Consider the following 8,980-nt stretch of genomic DNA (forward strand, 5'->3'; position numbering starts at 1 on the left):
AGAAGAGTATTGAGAATACCACGGACTGCTAGGAAAACAAACAGATTCATCCTGGAAAGGGTTAAACCGGGTGGCTCATTGGAGGCAAGGATTCTGAGGCTCCGTCTAACATTCTTTGGACATGTTGTGAGGAGAGACCGGTCCTTGGAGAGGGACATCATGCTTGGGAGTGTGGAGGGACAGCGCAGGAGGGGGAAGGCCCTCTATGAGGTGGATTGATTCAGTGACTGGGATAATCAGGATGGGAGTGTCAGAGTCAGTGAGACTGACACAGGACAGAGCAGAGTGTAGGGCTGTTGTACATAGGGTCGCTATGAGTCGCAAGCGACTCGACGGCACATAACAACAACAACATGGTATGTTCAATACTTTTTGCCAGTACTATAATTCAAGACCATTAGTTCTTCTTTCTTATTTACTCTCCAACTTTAACCTGTATAGAAAGCAATTGAAAGTAGTATGGCTTGGATTAGTTGCTCCTGAGCCTTTAAGCAGATATCCTTGCTTATTACCCCTTTTAAAAGGTATACAAACTTTGTAAGTAAACTAGTACAAAATAAATCTTTTATGTAAAAAAAGAAATTATAAACACAAGGAGGATCTATGAAGAGAGTTGTTACATTGTGGTTGTTTCAATCCATGTCACAAATAAAAATGTGTATGAATTAAAATGCCACTCCATGTTATTTGTTCATTTTCACCCAAATAGCAATAGAAAGGTTTTTTAAAAAAAAAAATAAAGATCTTTAACAAATTTGTTGAATGCAATACATCTTTTGTTTTCTTGACTGCTATTTCAGTGACTATTGATTATGGAGTCAGGTAAAATAGAATTAAATTCTAAGTCCCACTAGCCAATTTCCTATTACTCCAATCTTTGTTAATAATGATTTGTATTACACTTTACCTATTCTAGTCACTGTGTGACTTTTATCTCTTCATTGTAAAGTGCCCAACTCAGGGTTTTCTCCAACTCAGCAGTATTACCATTTTAGATAGCTCTTTGTTATGATAGCTTTCCTATACATTGTAGGTTCTTTAACAATAACCTTCATCTCTACCCACTATGCTCATTCCTCACTTATCAATGTGAGCCTAAAGATCAAACCATTAGCTGAAAATCAAATCAGCGTTTTGTGAAAGTGAAGTTCAATCATATTACAGGAAGTTAGATGGTTACATGATTACAAGCTGCTAACAGTCATTGCCGAGCACACTGACACATATCTCTAAGCATCATAACCAGTGTTACTTTCACCTCCGACCTTGGTATGCCTTATGGCCACATCTATGTGGGTAAAGCACAAATATTCAGTAGATTTTTATTGTTGAAATAAATATGAAATGTTGGGAAATGAAACAGTTGAAAAATGAAAAGCAGGTGCAGATCCTCAGAAGACCTTTGCATGTGTAACAACAATAATAAAGCCAAATGTTTCCAGACTTTGTGAAATGTCCCTTAGCAGACAAAATTTTCTGAGTCTAAGAACTACTGCCCTGTGATGAATCCCTGCCACCCCTTAATCTCTTCTTTTTCCATTACCCTTGTTTTCTTTCTTCACAACATTTTCTACTATCATATATTGTATTACACACTGGTGTATTTATTGTCTGTCTCTGGATAGTAAATAAACGATATGCATGCAGCAGCTACTTTTATACTCTGCCACAACCTTAGTGATTGGCTGCTGACTGACTGGTGGCTCAAACTCACCCTGAAGTGAGATAGGCCTTCTCTCTTCACAAGAGAGGCCTGGTGACCCACTTTTGTAACAGTTGTAGCCACTCATAGAGTTGGGTGTGAGGACTGTCCATCTGGAAATCCCCATACAGTCTTTTCCCAGCATCCTGTGGATGTCAGGAAGTATTAGTTTCACTGTGATTATTGACCATAAACATCACATCAGAATGAAAATGAAATTGTTTAGAAGTTGATGTTTCTCTAATATCCCTGCTTTGTCCCATCCATCTATCTTCCCTTCTACCTCTGACAGCTGAAGGCTCTTCTATGAAACAGAGGATTGTTCACCTCTAACTCTTTCCATTAAATTAGTAGTAAGTACTGACTTCCTAGTTTTTCCATTGTTGCACATTTTCTTTTCCCCTTCCCTCCCCTCCTCCCAGTCCTCCTTGCAATGCACTCTTTGTTCCCGATTGTTGTCATACATACGATGCCTAATCATATATTCCTTTCAGACAGCCCTTCCCCTCATCTGATCTAATGCAGGGTTCATTATCTATCTACTCTTTTCCCATTCTCTCTCCAACTCTTCCATGTCTATCCTATTTTATAGCAGTATCATTATGCAATATTTGTCCTTTTTTGACTGAGATATTTCACTCAGCAAAATGTCCTCTTGGGTCCCCTATGTTGAGTCATGTTTTCCAAATTAATTGTTTTTCAATGCTATGTAATATTCCATTGTATAATTTCCTAATATTTAAGTATTTACTCTCTAGAGTGCTGAATATCCCATGGACTACCTAAAGAACAACTATGTCTTGGATAAAGGGAAGCCAGAGTGATCCTTGGAGGTAAGGATGATAAAGTTTCATCTCACGTATTTCAGGCATGTTGCTAGCAGAGGCTATTTCTTGGAGAGGAACATCATGCTTGGGAATGTGGAAGGAGTGAAAGAGAGGAAGTGAACGAGAGGAAGCCCTTCAACCAGATGGATTGACACAATGACACAATGACTGCTGCAATGGTCTCTAGTGTGTCAGTAATTGTAAGCAGGGTACAGGATAGAACAAGGTTCAGATCTGTTGTTCATGGAATCTCTATGGGTGGTACTCAACTTGACAGCACCTAACAACAGCAACTACAATCTACTGTTGTGAAGTTTTGTGTATTTTTGAATACTTTTTCCTTCAAGTAGTAGATGTCTAAAACTGTTGTACATCTGACTCTTTTCTATTCCTTTGTTTGGCACAAAAATGTGTTTGGTTGGTTTTGTTTTGTTTTTTAGAATTAAAAAAAGTAAATGGGAAAACTAATAGCCAATAAAATCTTATGGAGCAGTTCTACTCTGTGCTACACATAGTCACCATGACTCAGAATTGATGGAGATAAGTTTGGTTAGTTATGTAATTCCAGCCCCCAAAATGGTATCAGAAACACCACAGAAGAATGAGTGATTGTGAGGAGGAGGTGAGGAGAAGACAGGAGAGGGAATGGCTTTGCAAAGACTAAGAAGAGATGTAGAGCGACTCTGGAGGAAAGATGTAAGAGACCAGTGATTGATAGAGTCTGAAAGAGGAAAATGGGAATGATGGGGCAGCTGGCAGCCCTAACGATCATAAGGCCATTCAGATGTCTAGTTGGCATTTGGATTTAGTGTTGTCACGTGGTGAACAACAGAGCTCTCTCTACCAAACCTTCTGGAATACATCTATCAATGTATCATATAATGAGCATTTTCTTGCAGAATATGGAGTGGATTTTTTTTTTTATCTTGCCACAAATTTGAAGCAGTTGAGGAAAGGCTCCCAAGGGCAGTTGGCCAAGTCTTGGTGACACGATAATCCACCAAGAACCTGAGGAATATCGATGCTAATGACACTAAGCTGGGTCCATTATCACGGCTGATTTTCTATAAAGTTTGCCTTCTCCCGGAGAAAGCGTGAGCACCATAGGAGGCTGGCAAAGGAAGTGGAAATAACTGGTTATTAGATGCCGTCGACTGTGCACAGCTGTATGAAACACTGTCCGAGTGGGTGCCAGCCTCACAATCATTGCTAGGCTTGAGCCTATTGCTGCGGCCTCTGTGTCAATCCATCTCCTCGAGGATTTTCCTCTTTTTTTCCCGGCCCCCTCCCCACTCTGCACTTTACTAAAGGAGCGCTAGTGGCTTAGTGGTAAGGAGTTGTGATGCCAACTCAAAGGCACACAGTTTGAGTCCATCAGCTAGCTCCTCAGGAGAATGATGGGCAGTCCCCTCCCACGCAGTTTACTGTTTCCAAAAACTTGCTGGAAGGTCAGCTATGAGTTGATTCTGACTTGACAGAATACGACAACAACAACAACAACTACCTAACTAAACATCATGATGTTCTTCTCTAGGGATTGATTGCCCTCTTCTAATAACATGTGCACTGTGATGTTGGAGAAGAGTACTGAATATCCCATGGACTGCCAAAAGAACAAACAGATATGACTTGGAGAAAGGGCAGCCAGAGTGTTTCTTGGAAGCAAAGATGGCGAAGCTTCGTGTCATATATTTAGGGCCTATTGCTAAGAGAGGCTATTCCTTAGAGAAAACATTATGCTTGGAAAGGAGGAGGGAAGGCCAAGGAGAGGAAGCTCCTCAATCAGGTAAATGAACACAGTGACTACAACAATGGACTTGAGTGTGCCAGAGATTGTGAGGTCAGCATAGGTTAGGACAGGGTTCTGTTGTACATCGTATCGCTATGAGTTGTACTCAATTCAGCAGAACCTAACAATGGCAATAACAATAAAATACAAAGTTAAAGAAGGCTCTTCCTCTCACTTCTAAGGAACATTCTAGATACACTTCCTACAAGATAGATTTGTTAATTCTTCTGGCAGTACGTGAGATAGTCTGTTTCTCACCAACACTGTAATGCAAGCATGTAATTTCTAGTTTGTTCTTCTGTATTCATTGCTATATTCATAGGTAGTGATTAAAAATGACTTGAGTTGGGTCAGCCAAATCTCAGTTTTTAAAGTTACATCTTTGATTTTTAATTCAAACTCTGTAAGTAAACCAGTATAAAATAATTTTTTAAATTTTTACAAAGACTAAAAAAAGGGTCCTTTTTAGCAGATTTATCTTTTCTTGAGATTCTTCTTATCTGAGGACACAGATAAGATATGGCTCTCGTAGACTGGTTTTGATTTTCCTCTGTTTCGTCTTGAGCTTTAATATGAACGTCTGTTTTGCAGTTGGTCCTGGCTTTACATTACCTGATAACTTTCAACTTCTCCATTGTCTCTTTTCAGAGATCCTGTTAAGGTCCATGTGCATAGCTGATATGTATGTTGTTGAAAAAAATGTATTTGAAATGAGTAAGCTGTTGGTCTTAACAGAATTATATCATGCCATCTTCAGCATCGTTTCTTTCACCCAGACTCTATTATCTATCAGTCCTTCTATTTCTATTGGACTTTAGCAGACCAATAACCAGTATTTATTAATGTATCTTAATTGCATGTGTAATCAATCATACAGCAGAAGGTGGTAAAAAAATTCAAACTTTTTAACGTTTGGTATTAGTGATTGGTATAAAAATTTAAAGAATTGTATTAATTGGCATTCCATATAGTTAGTTGTATGGATATTATCCTATCACAGATAGCACAGTGCTTCAGAACAGATCTTTAAAAGGTTTTGGGTTTGTTGTTGTTTTTTTTTTTTATGAAGAACATGGCAACATTCATCTTTAATTTGTCATTCTTGGCATGTTGTTGTTGTTGTTGTTGATGCCATTGAGTCGTAGACGACTCATAACGACCCTATGAATGAACGGCCTGAGCACTGTTTGTACTTAGAGTTTCTGGAGGCAAGCCATTTTGGAAGTGGATGCTGCTCCTGCTTCCAGGCTTGATTTAGTCGGGAAGCTCCAGCCAACACTGCCCACCATGGGTACCCATTACCACAATTGGCACATCACTGTCACAGTCTTCAGCATCATAGCAACCACGAGTTACCTCTGTACAGCAACGCACAGACCAGTGCTATACCACCTAGAAGAATGTTTGACAGGAAAACAATTTGAACCTGAACCTCCCAAGACCCTGGGAGGAGCCAACCAGTAACAACATGGCTGCTTCCTCTCCTCTCCCAGCTGCCTTTGAGCTTAAGGCCACCTCCTGGTTCAAACCCTAGGTCCAGGCTGGCTAGCCTCACTCCTGGGGACAGAGTAAACCTGCACATCAAACACATGCCCGGAAAGCAGTCGACTCCAAAAGCTTGCCACGATTCCTATGCTCACACCACCATGCTCCTTCCTTCTGTCCCATTCTTGGCATAGTTGACCATATTACTGCCCAGTTAAAAAGGATGATCCCAGTTTGTTTCAGCTCACTAATGCCTAGGATCATAACAAATGATTGCTAATATTTCAGGGAATAGTAGTTTCATAACACTTACCTGTGCACCTGGGGAACCTGTACATTGATCAACAGGCAGCTGAATGAATAGAACAAGGAAATATTACATGGCTTAAAATCAGGAAAGGTGTACACCAGGATTGCATCCTTTTAATATACTTATCTGAATAAATAAATAATTTGAGAAGCCCAACCATTTAATGAAGAATGTGGCATCAGAATTGGAGGATGATTCATTAATAACCTTGAGTCTTGTTTGCAGAAAATGAAGAAACAATTTTGCTTGCAGATAATGAAGATTTTAAACACTACTGATGAAGATCAAAGACTACAGCTTTCAATATGAATTACACTTCATTGTAAAGAAAACAAAAATCTTCACAAGTTGACCAGTAAGTAGCATCATGAGAAAGAACAAAAGAATAGAAATTGTCAAGGATTTCATTATCTTTGGCTATTGATGCATCAGTCAAGAAATCAAACAGTGTATTGCATTAGGCAAATGTTTTGTAAAAAAGCAAGGATATTACATTGAGGACTAGACTGTGTCTGGCTCAAGCTGTGATATTTTCAGTCACTTTATATGCTTATTATTAAGAGGAGCAAGTCCTTGGTAAAGGACATCATGCTGAGAAAAGTGGAAGGTCAGAAAAAGAAAGGAAGACCTACAACAAGATGGACTGCCACAGTAATAATGGGCATATCAGAGATTGTGAGGGCAGCGTATGACAGGACAAGGTTCAGCTCTGTTCATAGGATTGCCGTATAGTCAACTGGATAGCGCCTAACAACAGTAATAAAAACAGCTCTGAAGCCTGCTCTATCCGGAGCCAATCTCACTGATTCTAACACACCTATCTCTATTGCCCCAATTACTGGGTCAATCCATCTCATCTAGAGTATTTCTCCCCTGCACTGTCCCTCCACCCTTCCAAGAATGATATCCTTCTCCAAGGATACATGTTCTCCTGGCCACATGTTCAAAGTATGTGAGATGAGTTGGTTTCACCTTCTCTAAGACAGACCTACTTGTTTTCTTGGCAGTTTATGTTATGTTCAAGACTCTTTTTCCAACACTATGACTAAAAGGTATCAATTCTTCTGACATCCTTAATCATTATCTAGCTCTATGATGCATAGTAAGTTAATTGCAAAGATGATGACCTGGATTAGGTGCACCTAAGTCTCTAGATTGACATTGTTGCTTTTCAGCACTCTGGAGTGGTCCCTGACAGATTTTCACAGTGGAATTAGTTTTTTGATATCCTGACTGCTAGTGCCAAGAGTATTGATTGTGGAGCTGAGCAAACTACTGTTAACAACTTAACATCTCTTCTCCATCCATCCATCAGGGTGCTGCCAATAGGCACAGTGGTGAGAATCTTTGCCTTTTTGATATTGAGCTTCAATCCATATTGAAGACCACAGTCCTTGACCTTCAGCAAACACTACAGGTCTTCCTCAGTTTCAGCAAGCAAGATTGTGTCATCTGCATAACATAGATTGTTGATGAGTCTTCCTCCAGTACTGATGTCACATTCCTCCTCATAAAGTCCAGTCTCCCAAATGGTCTGTTCTACAAACAGTTTAAAAAGGTATTGAAACAGGATACCTCCCTGATGCACTCCTTTCCTGATTTGAGTGATGCAGTGTTTTCTTGCTCTGTTCTGAGGACCACCTCCTGGTCTGAGTATAGGTTTTGCATGAGTACAATCAAATATTCTGAGATTCCCAGTCTCCTTGAGATTAGCCACAGTTTGTTATGATCTACACTATCAAATGCAAATGAGAGACAGACAAGAAATAAGGATGACCAAAGAAGTGATCGCTTTGAATTGTGGTGTTTGTGAAGACTATTAAATACACCTCTGAATGACAAAAGAACAAGCACATCTTTTGTGCAAAAAAATGAAATGAGAATTTTCCTTGGGGACTAGAATGTCAGAGTTTCATCTCACATACATTAAGCTATTTTATCCGAGGGGCCAGTTCCTGGAGAAAGATCTGAGACTTGACAAAGTAGGAGGTCAGCAAAATAGAAGAATACCTTCACAGAATGAATTGACCCAGTGGCTGTACCAGTGGTCTCAAGCAGAGCAGCAATCACGAGGATGACACCGGGATGGGCAGTATTTGGTTCTGTTGTCCATGGGGAAATCTATGAGTTAGAACTGACTTGATTGCACCTGGCAACAATGCCTAGAATGTTGACCTTGTCACATTTCATTTCATTTTGATGACCTCCAATTTTTCTAGATTCCTATTTTGTGCATTCCATATTCACATTATTAATGGATGTTTTCTGTTTTTCTTCTTAAGAGTTATATCACATTAGCAAATGGAGGTTCCCAAAGCTTTACTCACCATTATCCTTAAGATCAGTTATACTTTGGGGAGTCAGTTCTTCTATAGTCGTATTTTGAGTGTCTTTCCATCTAAGGGGTCCATCTTCCAGCACTATATCAGACTAGGTTCCACTGCTATTCACAAGGTTTCACTAGACAATGTTTGGAGGGTTGGTTTTTATTTGTTTGTTTGTTTCAGAAATAGACTACCAGGTCTTCTTTCCCAATTTCCCTCAGTCTGGAAGCTCGCTGAAACTTGTTCACCACAGATGGCCCTACTGGTATTGGACATCCTGGTGGTAAATTTTCCAGCATCACAGTGACATGTCAGCCTCCACGGGCAATATACTGGCAAACAAGTAGTGGTGACACTGTTGTAATGAAGATGACAAAGCCCTTATGAACACAAACCACCAGCCCATTCACGGTTATTTTTGAAAAATGAAATATTTGCCAGGTGGCATTCCCTTTAAGAACAGGAACTAGGCAAGGATGCCCACTATCACCTCTTTTATTCAATATTGTTTTGGAAGTCTTAGCAATAGCAATAAGACAAGAG

This window comes from Elephantulus edwardii, unplaced genomic scaffold, assembly GCF_000299155.1.
Source record: "Elephantulus edwardii isolate Elephantulus edwardi_28Jun2011 unplaced genomic scaffold, EleEdw1.0 scaffold00101, whole genome shotgun sequence".
Taxonomy (NCBI): domain Eukaryota; kingdom Metazoa; phylum Chordata; class Mammalia; order Macroscelidea; family Macroscelididae; genus Elephantulus; species Elephantulus edwardii.